Source organism: Phyllostomus hastatus, unplaced genomic scaffold, assembly GCF_019186645.2.
Source record: "Phyllostomus hastatus isolate PE091 unplaced genomic scaffold, TTU_PhHast_1.1 phas_contig_196, whole genome shotgun sequence".
Classification (NCBI taxonomy): Eukaryota; Metazoa; Chordata; class Mammalia; order Chiroptera; family Phyllostomidae; genus Phyllostomus; species Phyllostomus hastatus.
In genome coordinates this window covers 33,728,139-33,743,506 of record NW_025333709.1, presented here as the reverse complement: position 1 = coordinate 33,743,506, position 15,368 = coordinate 33,728,139, and the positions used below count along the sequence as shown (strand labels likewise).

Sequence of the window (15,368 nt, the reverse complement as noted above, 5' to 3'; positions counted from 1 at the left end):
CCACGACCTCTGGCTTTTGGCGGGAAGAAAATAGCTCCCCCCACTGTGCAGATAACACTGTCTTCTAGGTAGCTCTACCAAATACACTGCTTGCTGTAGCACTTGAGGGGTTTAGGTTTAACCATTTCATGCCTACTATATGTGCACTTCACAAAGATGACTTAGGAAAATCTGGCTTGCTCTTGTAACTGTCAGCAGTAGCTACCACTTCTTGGGCATATACTGTGTTCTAGGCATTATGCTAACTGATTAACATATACTATCTTTAGTCCTTACGGCAAAACTGTAAGATAAGCATCATGATCCCCATTTTACAGATGAGGATACTGAGTCTGAGAGAAGTCACATAACTTGCCCTGGATCACATAGGTGGTAAGTGGCGGAGGTGAGATTCGGATCCAAGTCTGCATGATTCAGAAGCCCTCACTCTTTTTCTTTCCACCACTCTTCCAGTCACTCAGCAAATGCTTACCGAGCACCTGCCATCTCCCAGATATTGTTATTTGCTTGTGGAGCATAACATCTAGCTCACTTCACCTGTGATGACAGAGAACGGAGTTCCTGAAGCGCATCGCAAGGGAAAGGTCCAGAACAGCAAAGAGAAGGAAAACAACTACCTCACTGCAGGTGTTCATTTAAAGCTCGCTAAACACCAGGAGAGAAAGAACTGTGTGAGAATTACCGTATCAGCCCATATGTTTTTAGTTTACACACCCCAGGCAGCAGCTGGAGTTTCCAGGCAAAGGCAGATGCGAACATGTGGGATTATGGAATTCCACTGAAATGTAATAGACAAGAGGAGAAGTGGGAAAATAAGCCTTAAAGCCTAGAGGCAGTTTTGCAATCTTTATAATTGGCTGCAGTATTGGAATTGATATTTCTAAGAAATCAGCATCATCATCAATCCCATCTGACATCGGAGAAGACAAGATGCTGATAGATTGTGTTACTCCCTGCACATGCAGAAAGTAAGTAGTGATACAAAGACCTAGGGTCTAAACCTGTAGGAAAAAAATCACTGTGGCCAGCTACTTACCTTAATTGTGGGTTGCTGAAATAGTTTAAAAGTTTTAATTTTGCTCAGAGCCAAAGAAAACTTATTAAAAACAAACTGCACAGTCCTGGCCGAGTGGCTGAGTTGGCTGGAACATTGTCTGTATAACAGAAGTTTATGAGTTCAATCCCTGGTCAGGGCACATATGGGAGGGAAACAATTGATATTTCTCTCTCTCTCTCTCTTTCAAATCAATAGAAACATGTCCTTGGGTGAGGATTAAAAAAAAAAAAACCAAAGTGCACAGAAACAGAGGACTATTATAGTGAGACCTCATAGCCATGGCTGAGACTGGTGCTCAAGCTATAAAGCACTTTGGGTTTTCATACTTTAGAGGACTTCTTGGATTGGCCGTTGGCACACTTTTCTACTTTTTCCTTGTTATCTGAATCCGGATTTTGTTCAGCTATCATGGAAATTTGTATGGGGAAGGTGGGTCCTTCCCTTGGCCCCTTGAAATGTCCCATGCTCAACCCGCTTCATTTCCTCTTTGCAGGTGATGGGTGTAGCCAATGTGGAGGTCATTTGGCCCAGTTTTCAGCCAGGAGCCATAACTGGAATTCTTTTAGTGGCTTCTGCAAAGATTTTTCTCTCTAACAACCAAAAAGAGATACTAAGGAGGAAGCCCATGTCCTTTCCTGCCTGCTCTGAATGTTTCTATTTCAGGACATGATGTACGGAGCCACAGCAGCAATCTGGCCACAGTGAGAGGAGTCCACACCATCACACCAAGGGCTACAGCGTGAAAAACAGAAAACGTGTGGGTTCTTGGTGACTTCACTGTACCTCTGAACAACCTGAAACCACATACCTGCAGAATTCTCAAGTGATGTAAAACTGCTATATGGTTTTGGCCACTTTTAGTTTCATCTCCATGATACACTGGATAAAGGGAAATAGCTTGAAGCCAACACATTATACAAGAGCAAAAGAAATGCGTCAGAATCAAGATGAGACTCTGATAACACTAGGCCCTCTGTCTGTTGGGTTACATGGCCTTAAAGGAATTTAGAAACTGAGTAAATAGCACATATTTATTGAGCACCTACTACGTGTCAGACACTGCTGGGTGCTGGGGTCACAGGAATGGACGAGGTAGGCAAGGTCACTGAGGTCATATAAGTCACATTCTGGAAGACAGATGATAAACAAGTAAAGAAATAAGGATAAGTGGAAACATTCTTAGGCAACATTTTAAGTATTGGTTCAAGCCAGTCCTGAGCATAAACCCAGACTCTGGAATCAAAAATTCTGGAATCAAAAATTCTGGATTCAAATTCCACCTCTACCACTTGCTGTAGCCTTGGGGAAGTGATTTAATCTTTCTAAGCATCAGTTTCCTCGTCTGTAAAATTATAATAATAAAAAATTAACTCACAGAGTTGTGAGGAGTAAATAAAGAAACTAACTGTAAAGTGTTTTACATGGAAACTGGCAGATAGTCCATTTCTCTAGATTCTAGACCATGAGGAGGAGGATGATCATCCTCATCATTATCCTCATTTTCATTGTCATAATAATTTGTGCCAGGCACTGTGGATGTCAAAAGATGAACAAGATATAGACCCCACTTTCAAGAAATCTGGGAGGCAAGAATTCTGATTTGGCCATACAATGGTCAAAAATTAGGCAATGAATTAGGCAGAAAACAAAAGAATTCCTCTGGTAACCAGGGATGGGGCAGGCAAGGCCCCCTGTCTCTCCTTTTCTCCCACACATGTTTTATTACCATTATCCCCTTTCCCAAGAAGGAAAGAAATATTCTGAATGATTGCTGCTCTTCTTTCACAGACAGCCACTGTTCCCAAGAGAATCAAGTGGGCCTTTTCTTTCTCCAGTGAAGTGAAAAACATAAGACGTGTGTATCTGGGTGGCACTTACCAGTCTGTGCTATGTATCAGCAAATGCATGCAAGTAGATACTCCTATAAATGATCTCACCAAACCCTCTCTCCCTTCCTTTATCCTCGCAAAATCACTTCCACTTAATGCATTTAGCATTCCACATTTGAGTATTACCTGCCGTATCTAGCTATAAACTGCAGATAAACATTGACTAATTGCGTCTCCACTCCCACACACATACCCTCACACTTAGGAACATTTCCACTATAGTCACACGAGTGAACACTCTCTCACACTTGGAGATCATCTTCCCACAGGCTTGCTTACACACTGGCTTTTTATTTGTGCTCTCAACTCTGAGATAGGAATTTTATTAACAAAGGAAAGGGAGGGGACATCAGGAGGGAAGTACAGATGCAGGGGGAAAAAAGTGACAATTGTTTTTTAAAGGGACCTAAAATTGTACCATCCTAGCCCAAACCTCCCTTATAACTCTTCTTTGTTTGTACATTCTGTGCCTGAAAACAAAAAAACTTTTCATTGATTGGGCAATTGTCCAGGCTCGTAGCCTGGCACCCAGCCCCCAGAACTGTGAAATCAGCCTCACCAAGCCTATGCTTTGAAATGAGAAAACATCTAACTGGAAGCCCAGTCAAAATAAGGGACTTGGCACAAGGCTCCAGGATCCTGTGTGTGTCTTCCTTTTCTCAGCTGCATCTTTCTCATCCAGTCTTGGTGAAGAGTCTTACTTGGCTAAGAAGGAGATCAGGAACAAGAAGGCAGTGCCGAGAAAGTTCCATCAGAGTCACATTAAGTCACCACCTGAATAGCAAACCTGAATAACCAGGAGAGATGTAACCTCGGCATACTTTCAGTTGTTTTCTTCCTGCCCACGCTGCAGGCTTTTCAGGTCCTTGCTTGAGCGTCAACTCACGGGCATAAATATCGTGCTGTCAACAGCCTGGGTCAGGCAGCCCAGCTATTTAAGCAGGCTGGCATCTGAGAACTCAGCTTCCAAAGCAGCCTGTGCCACTTCCACGTAAGTAGATTTCAGGGGTTTTGCCTTTAACGCAGAGGAAGTGAACTTTGTCTAGAAGTGACTGCAATGCTATAGTTATGATATTTGCTATTCTGTTGGGAAAAGGTGGAGGTAAAAGGGAGAATGTAAGTTAAGAGCTGGTCCAAAGCAGGGAGCCAGAGAATGCTGCTGGATGTAAGATGTCAGATCCGTACAAGTGTTGGGGTGGATTTGAAGCAAACCCACAGAGGGGAGGTGAATTTGAGCGAGAGGCTATCTATGTTGGCCTTTTGGCCAGTAGGTAGGGTGTTTTTCTCACTCTCTCCTATCTCTGAAAGATACTTTGAAACCAGCACTGGTAGGACTGTGCCAGATTGCATATGAATTTGTCATTTAGAAACCAATATTGCTGTTCTACATCTCAGTCTAAAATCAGACATAATGTCATTTCAAAGTATTTTTTGTGTTCAGTGTAGCAGGGAAGGGGAGGTATTTCTGGACTGAGTACAGGTGGCTCGACTATTAATTTGCATTGCTATTTATTGTTATTTTTGGTTCTCATTATACTTACCAGTTTTGAAAATGAAAATATTGATCTTGACTAAGATGAAAAGAAATCCCATGCTCTGGGGTTTTGAAGAAATGTAGGTTTGCTATATTTGAGCACAATGGTATCCAGATAAAGTGCTAAGTAAAGTAGAATAAGAATTATTGAATAAAAAGACATAACATACCACATAGCTTAGGTGAGATGGTCTTAAAGAGAAGAGGAATGCAAAACATTTTCATGAAGTAGCACTTCACTCGGCAGGGTCTGAAGTGTATTTAGTCAAGAAGGGTCAGAGAATGAAGTAAAAAAACTGGGGAGGAGGAAGGGCGGGGAGAAGCACGAGTAGATAGCAGAGGATTTATAATTAGACATCATATTCACAAAATGCATATATGAATATAATTAGGAATAAAGCATGACATTAGTTCCACAGTGTCTCCCTTGGGCCAAGAACCCTGGGATGAAGAGTAGGAATCTGGTGAAAGCCAAGAGGCCTTCCCAGGCAGTTTCCTCACCCCTTTGACCCAACACACACCTTGATGTTCATTTTCTGGATCATTAGAAGGCCAACTCCTAAATGAAGACCTCTGGTTGCAGCCAGTGCATTATTATTATTATTATTATTATTATTATTTTAACTAAACTGAAGCTGAGGACTAGGAACCTACAGAGAAGTTGTGGGAAGTTGAGACCCTTAACATAGCAGGCACTTCTCAGCCACCGGACTGAAGCTCAATTGTAAGGTCATTAAGGTCTGATTTCAATCAAGCAAATAATAATTAAGGGGCTTCTCTGTGCAGAGATAAGTTGGGGACCAGGAAGAAGAAGAAAAGAAATGAAAGGTGGCTCCTGTTCTCAAAGCTCTTGACATCTAAAGTACAAGGACAAAACTAATAAGAGGCCAGGGAAAAAACAGTACATACTGTATGATTCCACTGGTAAAAAATGATAGAAAATGCAAACTAATTGATAGGAAGAGAAACTGGATCAGTGATTACCTGGGAAAGGAGGGCAGGGAGAAGAGGTTGGGAGGATTGCCAAGGATCATGGAAAACTTGGCAATGGTAGGTATGTTCACTATCGTGATTGTGATAACCACTTCATATTGAGTGACAATTTATCAGATTGTACACTATAAAGATTACAATATTATATGCTAAGTATGCCCCAACAAACAATACTTGAACAATATATATTTTTTAAAATAATGAAAAGCATCTCTAAAAATCAGCCTATGTGAAATACTGGAAAAAATAAAAAAGTATGTCTCCCTGACTGTGGTAGCTCAGTGGGTTGGTCATTTTCCCACAAAGCGAAAAGTCGCCAGTTTAATTCCTAGTCAGGGCACATGCCTGGGTTGCCCCGGTTGGGGGTGTGCAAGAGGCAATGAATCAATGTTTCTCTCACACGTCGATGTTTCTCATCCTCTCTTTCTCCTTCCCTTCCCCTCTCTCTAAAAAAAAATAAATAAAATCTTTTTAAAAATTATTATATCTGGAAAAAATTAGTTCAGTAAGTAAAGCAGAGGAGCAGACTGTCAGGATTGTGGACTTTTGTAGAACTGGGAGGGTCTCAGAGATCCTCTAACTCAGTGTCAAACCTGGGACTGGGCCCTACCCTGACCAATTCAATCAGAGCCCCTGGGTGTGTAGCCTGACGCTGTTTTCTGAAACTCCTCAAGTGATTCTGATGTGAAATCCAAACCCCTCACTTCACATGTGAGAACGATGAGGCCCAGAGAGAGGATAAGGTCTGCCCTTGCCACTGGACCATGAACCCCGGGGTACAGGGAGGACAGCAATAGGATCTCAAGGAGGAGGGACCCAAGAGGCCATGGCTCCTGGGTCCTCAAAACCACGCTTCCAGCCCTCGCTAGGACAGGGCGTGTGGCGTGCTTCAAGCATTCTTGGAACGCAGGCATGCTCTGGGGCGGCCACCGGAAGCATTACTCAGAGTCTCAACGGTGCATTATTTCAGGACTGTGCTAACATGTGAGAAGGGTTGGTGAGAAGGGATGTTTCAAAACTAATAGCTTCCTTTTGTTCTCTGCATAATATCTAGCATGAGCCAGAGGATTATAATTATTAAAAAGAATCATGGCAGACGCACCAGACACTCTGTCCTGGCGGACGGCCAGGTTGTTCTTTCAGAAATTGGCCTGAGTTGTCAGCATCAGGACGAGTCTATCTGGCACCCCAGGGTCTTTTCAAAGTGATTTCCAGGGCAACATTGGGCAAAAGCTCGAGTGGGTGAAGTTTGTCTCTGTGGCTTCTGCGCTTCCTGCCCGTCCCTCACCTGGGCACCTGTTTTGGTGCCGGGTGCCCACGGCTGGCTCGGCTGGCCAGGTTGTAGGTGGTTTCCTGTCTGTCCTCCAATGTAAACATACCTGATTTCCAGGGTCTCATCTCTTCAAGGCTTTGCTTACCCATTTCTGAAAGCTAATTAAAGTTTTGATGTTAATAGACAATAATTGTTTAATGAGTTATGTTTCTCCTTGGCATATTAAATAGGTTCCAGCAAGATAAGGTATCTGGGAGTTCTTTGAAATGTGATATAATTACTCTTCATGACAATCAGGAAAATGAAAGTTTCAGGCAAAATTTATAATCTCTACTGGTCAGAATTCCAAGCAACTTGTTGGGGCAAAATATACCAAGATTGAGGGTTTTCAGTAGAATTCCTCTAATCACATCCCATAGAGAATTCCCTACGGACTGTGGGCCCTGAGAGGTTTCTTTTTTGTTACATGTATTCATCCTCATCAGAGATGGCTGTTGTGTATCTTTCTGAAAAAATGGAGAGCTACCTTAAGGCCATTAAAATGTCAAGAAATTCTGCTCACAGGGCTTTATAAATTTTACCTGGTTCCTTCTCTGGAGCAGAAGGCTGTTCCTGGCAGAACAGTGTGCCCTGCCTTAGTGACAAGGAACCCCCGCTTCCTGCAGTTCCTGTGACTTTGGGCCCTTGACAGCCCTTTCTTCCACTGGACGGCTGAGATTGCGCAGTGGCAGCTGCATATGGCACCTCCTGCCTCTGAAGAGGGGTGTGGCCAGGTGTGTAATTACCCTCCCTCTGGGCTGAAGCCCAGTCTCAGACCGCTGGGAGCCCAGGGCAGCTGGGCAGAGGGCACATCTTTGCTGGTGAGAACAGCAGCAAGGAGGGGAGGGGAAGGTAAGCACCATCCTGAGCCCCAGGGGACCAGGAAACAGAAGATTCAAGCTCTGGGGAAAAGGATTAGTCTGTTGGCATGGGGTGGAGCCAACTCTGGTTTCTCGCTGCTGTTTGGATTTGTCATTCCAGTGCTATTGACTCTGAACACATGTGGGGTTTGGGGTTTGGGGTTTTTGAGTACATGAGCAAGCAGGTACAGGTCAGGCTGTCCTTTTTATTCACTGGGAAAGGGCCTTCGTGGGTCCTGTCATTGAACACCCTTCCGCAGAACTCCAGTGTAGATTAAGTCCTGGCAGAAGACAGCCTAGCCTGGGGAACAGAGTACCAGCCCAGCCTGGGGAGCAGAGTATGGGCCTGATGATCAGGAACCTGGGTTTTTTTTTCAGCTGTAATTCAGCTGTAATGGAATTTTAATATAGGAAGTATCCCAGAAGTTTCCTTGCCCCAGTGGGTTATTAATAGCACCCCCGTTTATTCTCAAAAATACCTGGCCTGAGCAATGAACTATATGGTGTCCTATGAATACAATTCACAAAGGTACAAGAAATTAAAGTGACCTTGCCTTAAATTTTAGAATTAGTTGGTGGCTGAGCTAACTATGAACTTGAGCCTGCCCGAGCCTCGTTCTGGCCTCTCTGCCAAGTCACTCTCTCCCACTGTGACTCCGTTTCCCTACGGGAAGCATTGCATCTGTCCTGCCCAGACAGAGAGCTGTATATTTATACTGGCTTGCCAAAAAGAAGTTCGGTATGAATGGGGGTTCGAGGAATTGTTCGTCACGAGGCAAGTGACACTTTGCTTCATGTTCAATGTTAGCTGACGGTCATGTTTGTAGAGCAATAGCCGCTCTTTTGAAAGCAGAGAAGTTAATTTTTACCCATCCTCAAATAATTTCCTGTAATTTGCTTCAGTCATTCTGATAAACTGTGACCAAACATGAAAACCCTGTCAGACCTTTCAGAACTGCTTTTATGTGAAAAACAAAAAACAAAACCAAAAGCAACCTAGGGCAGACATCCATCAGCTCTAATCTCGTGGTGCAGACTGGGCAGGCACGAATGGCAGGCAGAACGTTCTAGCTATTAGATCTAGACGGATTACGATGGGAGTTTCCTAGAATTCTTCAGGACATGACAAATCTGCTTAGATAGTTCAGTCTTTGTTGATGTGTTTTCGTTTCCTTCCTGTGTGGTTTCTCCCTAAGGAAATTTACATAAAGGATCTTCCCTAGCTCTTACATCTCCTCACTCCTTTCCAACATCTAGTCTTGGTGCCCAGGAGTGAAATTTGTTTTAGAAAAAGACTTTCATTCAGTAACTTACACCTGGAAGTGTTTATCACTTTATTATGTAGTCCTCACGCTCTCCCTGGGGACTGAGAGACAGACAGAGCTGGGGTTTACCACGCAGGAGTGAAGAAAGCAGCAGGTCATCTCCTGCTTCTATTAGCATTGTACCTGGTTCAGGTTCTTCAATTTAAAAGAAAGGAGAGTCCTTGGAACTAGCTCAGAAGGGTTCCTAGATGACTAAATAATAATAAAAATCCAATCTGTAAGGAGCAGCAAGAGGACCTGATGTTATTTTACCTGGAGGAGAGAAGGCTAGAAAGCCATTTGACGATGGTGTGGAAGAGCATGCAGAGTGGTCATGGAGGTCAATCGCCAGCCATTCACTTTGCACTTTGCAAAACAAGAAAGGCCTAAGGTTTGCTGTACGCTGCAGCGCGAAGGCTGTTAAGCGAGCTGTGAGGTATTCCCACATCATGCAAAAAACACACAGGAAAGACTTACATAGGCTAGCACTGAAAGATGGGGCAGTCCAACAGTTTTTTTGTTTTTTAAGTCTTTTGGCTCATGTTGAATTAGTTAACATATTCCTTAATTTCCCTTACATAAGGCCTTGCTTAAATTTTACATCTAGATCTACTTCATCAGCTCTCCTCTCTCCCTCTTGCTCTTTCAACTCAACACCATATTTTTAAAATGTACCTATATGGCTGGTCATATTTCAAGTGTTTCTAGTGCATTATTTCTAACTGCTTTTAAATAATCTGCTATTTATATACACTCTTTGCTTACCTAATCCTCTCCTGTTGGACATTTCTGTTGCCTCCAATTCCCATAAATGATTCTGTAATGAATATCCTCATCTGTATACTCAACCGCCCTTCAGATCTGGTTGGTGGGAGACAGGGGCAGGGGAAGGGGTGGGCTAGATGGCCCACGTTTTCTCTAAGTGATATGGAATACTGAATTGTCCATGAGAAATGGAGACACAGATATCACGAGTTGTAGTCTAGTATTTGGAATGTTTGGAAGTTTCGCTGAGTTCTTTGGTACTTTACTAGGACTTTAATAGTGACTGAAATGATTTTCTGGAACTTAAAGAGTGTGGTCTCAATGATCTCCCCTTCTCGATGCCATTTTCTTACATTTGGGCTAGTCCATTTTAGAGGCATTTCATTTTTCCATATTTGTCATTGATTACCCTGGCAAAGCAAATAAAATGTATTAAGAAATCTTATTAGGGCCTCCCAGTGCTCACCACAGGCTGTGTTCCTACACTGCCTGTACAGAAAGAGGAGGCAGAGTAAACCCACCCCATATACACCTCAGCCCAGGCCCTTTGCCTGGTCCGTATTGTGAATGGGGGGACATGGAAAAAAAAAGAAATCTTATTAGTTATAAGGTTGAGGTTTCTAAAATGTGTTTACCTCTTTCAATGATTATAAAACCTGATGTCATTCGGTTGCCCAACATTATATTCTGAGTCACCGGGAAATCTGGTTTAGTACCTTAATAATGGTACTTTGTGTTTACATAGTGTTTATAATTTAAGGTGTTACTCATTAACATAATCTACCTTAGTGAACCCTGCAGCAACCCTGTGAGACAGGTGGGGTTAGGGTTAAAGCTTCAATTGTAGATGAAGAAATGGAGGTTCCAAGCAATTAGGTGAGTTGTCCAAAGCCACGTGGAGATTGGGGTGATATTGCCGGAAGCAGAGTGCAGGCCTTCTGAGGCTCCATCCTGCCTCCTGCTGCAGCACTGTGTCTGATGTTCAGAGGGACAATCTCCTACTGTGGGTTCAGAGTCTTCCCAGGAGCTGGACTTGCTGGTGTGGCCGTCTGTTTCAATGATTTTGTGAAGTTAATGAGTGGGTGAGAGCGGCACAGCCTGCTTGTCTCATTAGTTTGAACACCTGTTCCTGGAAACAATCAATTAGACCCATGTAACTGACTCACATGGCAACAAGCAACACGGATGGCTGGACTTTGGCATAATCGTGGGCTCTATAAAGCACCGGGTGCACATCATTTTATCCATTACCTAATTGCAATCATAAAATAAGAGTGGTCATTAGACCATAAAAAATAATAATTGATTCAAGTATATTTGTGTAAAGAGATAACTTCATGTTTCTCAAAGAGTCTTTTTCATACGTTTCACAACATACAAGCAGCCTGAGGAAGTCATGCCTGTCTGCGCTGGGCAGGTCACAACGGCCTCAGAGAGGGCAGCCTGCACACCTGCGGACGGCGCACAGGGGACACAATGCAGGCCTCTGACTGCTGCTTCTTCCGAAGTAATTAGGGCTCGGGCAAAAATATGGTAGAACCCAGCATACATTTTTTTAAAGAAATCAGGAAGACATATCCCCAGACTTAAAATGAAAGCCCTACTCACAATCAGGCACTGGGAGTGAGAACATTTTTAGAAAGAAACTCTCTTTTTTAACATTCTGAAGTGACTGAATGGCCACGGAGCATTTCAACAGTTCTAACTACTTGATTTCCAATGATCTCTGTGTGGTAGGTATATCTGTATGAGATTTTTTAAATACCAGACTGATTTCTATCACCAGCACTTCAGTTTTTCAGCATTCCTCCTCTTCTCTGCAACAAACACATACATCTCCCTACTCTACAGTCTATTGATCTAATTAATCTGATTAGCGCTTTCCTAAACAAAATATAATTAGGAAGCTAAATGAGTTACCAAAAATTAACAACATACTCTAAAACAGAAAAAGAATATATATTACCTGTCACTTTGACTTATGTGTGCCATTTTTTCTCTACAAACTCTTTAGAAAGTTGATCTTTTTGTTATTTGCTTCTAAGCTTAGTAGTGCTAGTTTCTTTTCATTTAATGGCTTTCTCTTGAAAATATGAAATTTCTATCTCCTCCCATAGCAGAAGTCTATTTGTCAAATTTGTTGCTGTATTAGAGCATCAGACATTTTCAAAGAGGAGTTCTGATCATATAATCTACTAAACAAGTCTCAGCTCTCCTGTATTATCTGGTCTGAAAAGCCCTGAGCACATGGCTGTGCCCCATGGAAATCTCTAGTACAAGCGGTTTGTGTTCCTTTGTTTGTATTTGATCATAGGACTGAACCGTGTTTGAGAGGTAATGGATGTTTGCACTTACTAGGCATTAGCACAGCCTTACGAACAATAGGGCAGGTGGAGGTCCAAACATGATTTATGCCACCAGACAAATTTCTGCCCTACCTATTCCAACAGCAATAAAAATGGAAGGTCAGGAAATTTGAGGCCATCCTAAATTCTCCTTAACTTTAACCATGCAGAGTTGTCACAACATGCTTTCTTAAGAGTAAAAACCAACTTCCCATCTGTTACTGTGATCCTATTCTCTAACGGATGAGAATGAGTCTACCAAGACATGACCCACTTGGGGAAGGAAGGCTGACCAGTGTCTCGCAGGAGAAAGGCCTCAGGCACCTCTTTCCCTGCATATTTATTGAGTTCCGCTCACAGAGATACATAGTATGCACATAAAGCTCATTAACTGATGTCCAAAAAGCTACAGTCATGAAAAACTGACATCATCTACAATAATAATTGATGAAACACAGGGATTATTTCTGATCAGGGTCAGTGAGACATGCTGACCCAGGGAAGGTTGTTGAGACAATATCATGAAGCAGGGAGTTTCACTCCCTATGCTTTGAGCTCAAATGTCTAGTTCATATCAACAGGGCAGAGCAAGCCTCAAAGGAAACAATGTACATTCTTTCTCAGGCCAGATTTGCCCCTGGGAGCTGTCTGTTCCACTACAAGGCCACAGCTGCCTCTGGCATTGTTTTCAGTCTGAGTCAGGTGGGGGGAGCAAAGCAGCCAAGAACATTAGGAGACTTCTTACAGACAGAATGAAGATTTAGGCTTTGAGGACAAAGCCAAGGGGCGAGGGTCTTTCTGCCCCTTCTCTATAGTTCCCTAAATCATTCCCTGATGGCCCTTTTTGTGGCTGTGCCTGGCTTAGGTTGTCCCTCCCTTGAGGGATCTTACCAGTCATTGACTAACCAGCCATCTTTCGGGACCAAGGAGGGTGAAGTGAGAGAGGCAGGGGTGCAGGAGGAGAGATTCTGTCTCCTCAGTGGTTCACGGCCCCAAGGCCTCTTCATTCGGCCCTAGCCACGGGACCCTTCTGTCCATCAATGAGGCTACAGTCCCTGAAACCAGGCAGGATGGCTCCCAACACCAGGCCGTTTCAATCGTCAGAACTGTAGAGGAGAAATGATCTCGGACGTCATCTGGCCCAACATCTTTACTTTTCTGAATGAAGAAATAACGTAACACTTTTGGAATGTGTATATCATTTTAGTTTTCTAAGTTGTTTCATGAGTATAATCTCACTGGACCCCAACTACAGCAAATAGGCAAGGAAGGACGTTCTTGGCCACCTTTTACAGAGAAGAGAACTACCTTCAAATAAGCTTTAAAACCTCAGCCGTTGTTGTGTGACTAGTAAGTAGAGGAGTTAAAACTGAAATCCAGGTCTGACTCCTTGCCTAGTGCTCTTTTTGTTACTCCATACCACTTTAAGATTTTAATTTAGTAATGGGGACTTACAATGTATCCCCTACATACAATCTATCCATTAAAGATGTACAAACATTCCCTTTGAATTAATCCTGTATATTAAAAAATAAAAACCTTATTTCTGCTTCTTTCCTGCCCTACCTACAAAGAGCTCTGGCCAACACAACTAAACTGTTCTTGCCTGACAGCGCTGCTTGGTGGCTGGCTCAGGAAGCGCAAGGCATAAAATCCATCACCTTCCTTGACCCTTGGGTAGAAGGATGAGGAAGAGAGGAGCATGCAAAGAAACCTCTGACTTTCTCTTTACTGTGTATTAATTCTGTCTCAAACAACCTAATTTTCACATTAATACTTTGCAACATTCCTCTCCTTCCTCTTTCCCCTCTTTATTTTAGCTATGATACAAACACAGCTCTAATTATTATGCCTTTATAAGATAAAGACAATCCATACTTTTGCAGTGAAAATAAAAAGTTCGGTCTACATCCATTCCATAGGGATTCAATGCACACACAACCATGTGTCAGAGACTATTCTAAGATCATTAAAAGGTCCCTGAAAACTTCTTCAATATCTGCACCAAAACCCCATTTTTCTAAGCCCAATTTTTGTTAAACTTTTTCTTACACATTTGCTTTCAAAATGAAATGAATTTTTATTAAATTTTACTAGGATATTTGAATGGGATTATTTTCTACTTTTTTCTTCAACAACAAACATGTAGCATTTTTAGTTACATTCCCTTTGGTGGTTTAGCCTGGGATTCTACCTACAATGTATAATGTTTTTTCTAGAGAAAACTTTTTTTGAATTCCAAACAATCATGGCAGAGACAGACCTTTGGAAAAGCAACCTGTTTAAAACAGGGAGATCTCTTATGAGGAGATCATGGAGACGAGATGGCCCACTTTTATCTGCCCATTTATTTCTAAGGAGGTAGACTAAATCCTCCATTTATATCACAGCCCACACAGAGAAGAAGGCTAAGGTTTTATTGTCATCTTTCCTTATTTCCTTTTGTTTCCACATACAAAACTTTGGATTAGAACATAATCCAAAAATTATTTGCTTTGGGCTATCAATAAAAAGAGGTCAGTGTATATACAAAGAATTTTATGTCCGGGATTAATTGTTAATTCACTGCTGGAAGTCATTCACAGGCACTCTCCCCTCCAATGGCTTTTGTAACATCTTGCTACTTTCTGTAAGTGGATGTAGAAAGTCTGGACCTCCGGGAGACTTGTTCCAACTACAGTTTTAGGAAGCTCCTTAATCCATTCAACCAGACTCTGTGCATGTAGGGATTAAGTAGTGGAACGAGTTATGAAGATCCATCTGGTCTGGTTGAAGCCCACCTTTCTATTCCATTCTGTTGGATGCTGTACCTTTTTCTCATTTGGATACTATATTATTCACAAAATGGTATCTTTCAGTTGTGTCTGTACCAATTAAAGAAGAGCATGTAGGGAAAGAAAACCAGCCTAGCTAGTGGTGCTGGTGATATTCACTGAAATCACTGGCTGGGTCAGAGCTGCGTCTGGTCACCAACCACGAGAAACATGCCGTAGGGAGGGGGACGCTGCTCCCAGACGAGCCCCACCCCACAGGGGAGCCAGAGCAGACACAGGACAGACAGCACATTAGTCTTGTCGCAGGTGGCACCACATTGTTTTATGGTCCCCCTGTCCACAACTACCCCTTAAGGCACTTCTGTCTACAGAGCTACTCAATACAAGGAAGAAATATAGTGTAGTGGTTAACAACGTGGGCTTGCTGGACTTGAAACTTTGCTCTGCTACTCACTAGATTTGCATTTGGGCAAAGTTATACACCTCTCCTTGAGAAAGTTATATAAGTGTTCATCTATATCCATTTCCATGTGTG

The 15,368-nt window shown here is 42.6% G+C and overlaps 1 protein-coding gene and 1 non-coding gene across 3 annotated transcripts in view; both read left to right on the top strand.

Moving 5' to 3' along the window:
• The first annotated feature begins 3,781 nt into the window (after window positions 1–3,781).
• Window positions 3,782–15,368, top strand: part of HOPX (HOP homeobox) — a 28,384-nt gene continuing 16,797 nt past the window's right edge. Inside the window, exon 1 of one of the 2 annotated variants that reach the window (XM_045834128.1) lies at window positions 3,782–3,937. The gene's annotated coding sequence lies outside the window, so the exon portion shown is untranslated. Of the gene's footprint in view, window positions 3,938–7,558; window positions 7,638–15,368 lie in introns of those variants that run through there. The other variant, XM_045834129.1, reaches the window with a different exon arrangement.
• Window positions 10,164–10,295, top strand: LOC123816002. Its single transcript, XR_006785214.1, has one exon. It is a non-coding gene; the product is annotated as a small nucleolar RNA SNORA51 (small nucleolar RNA).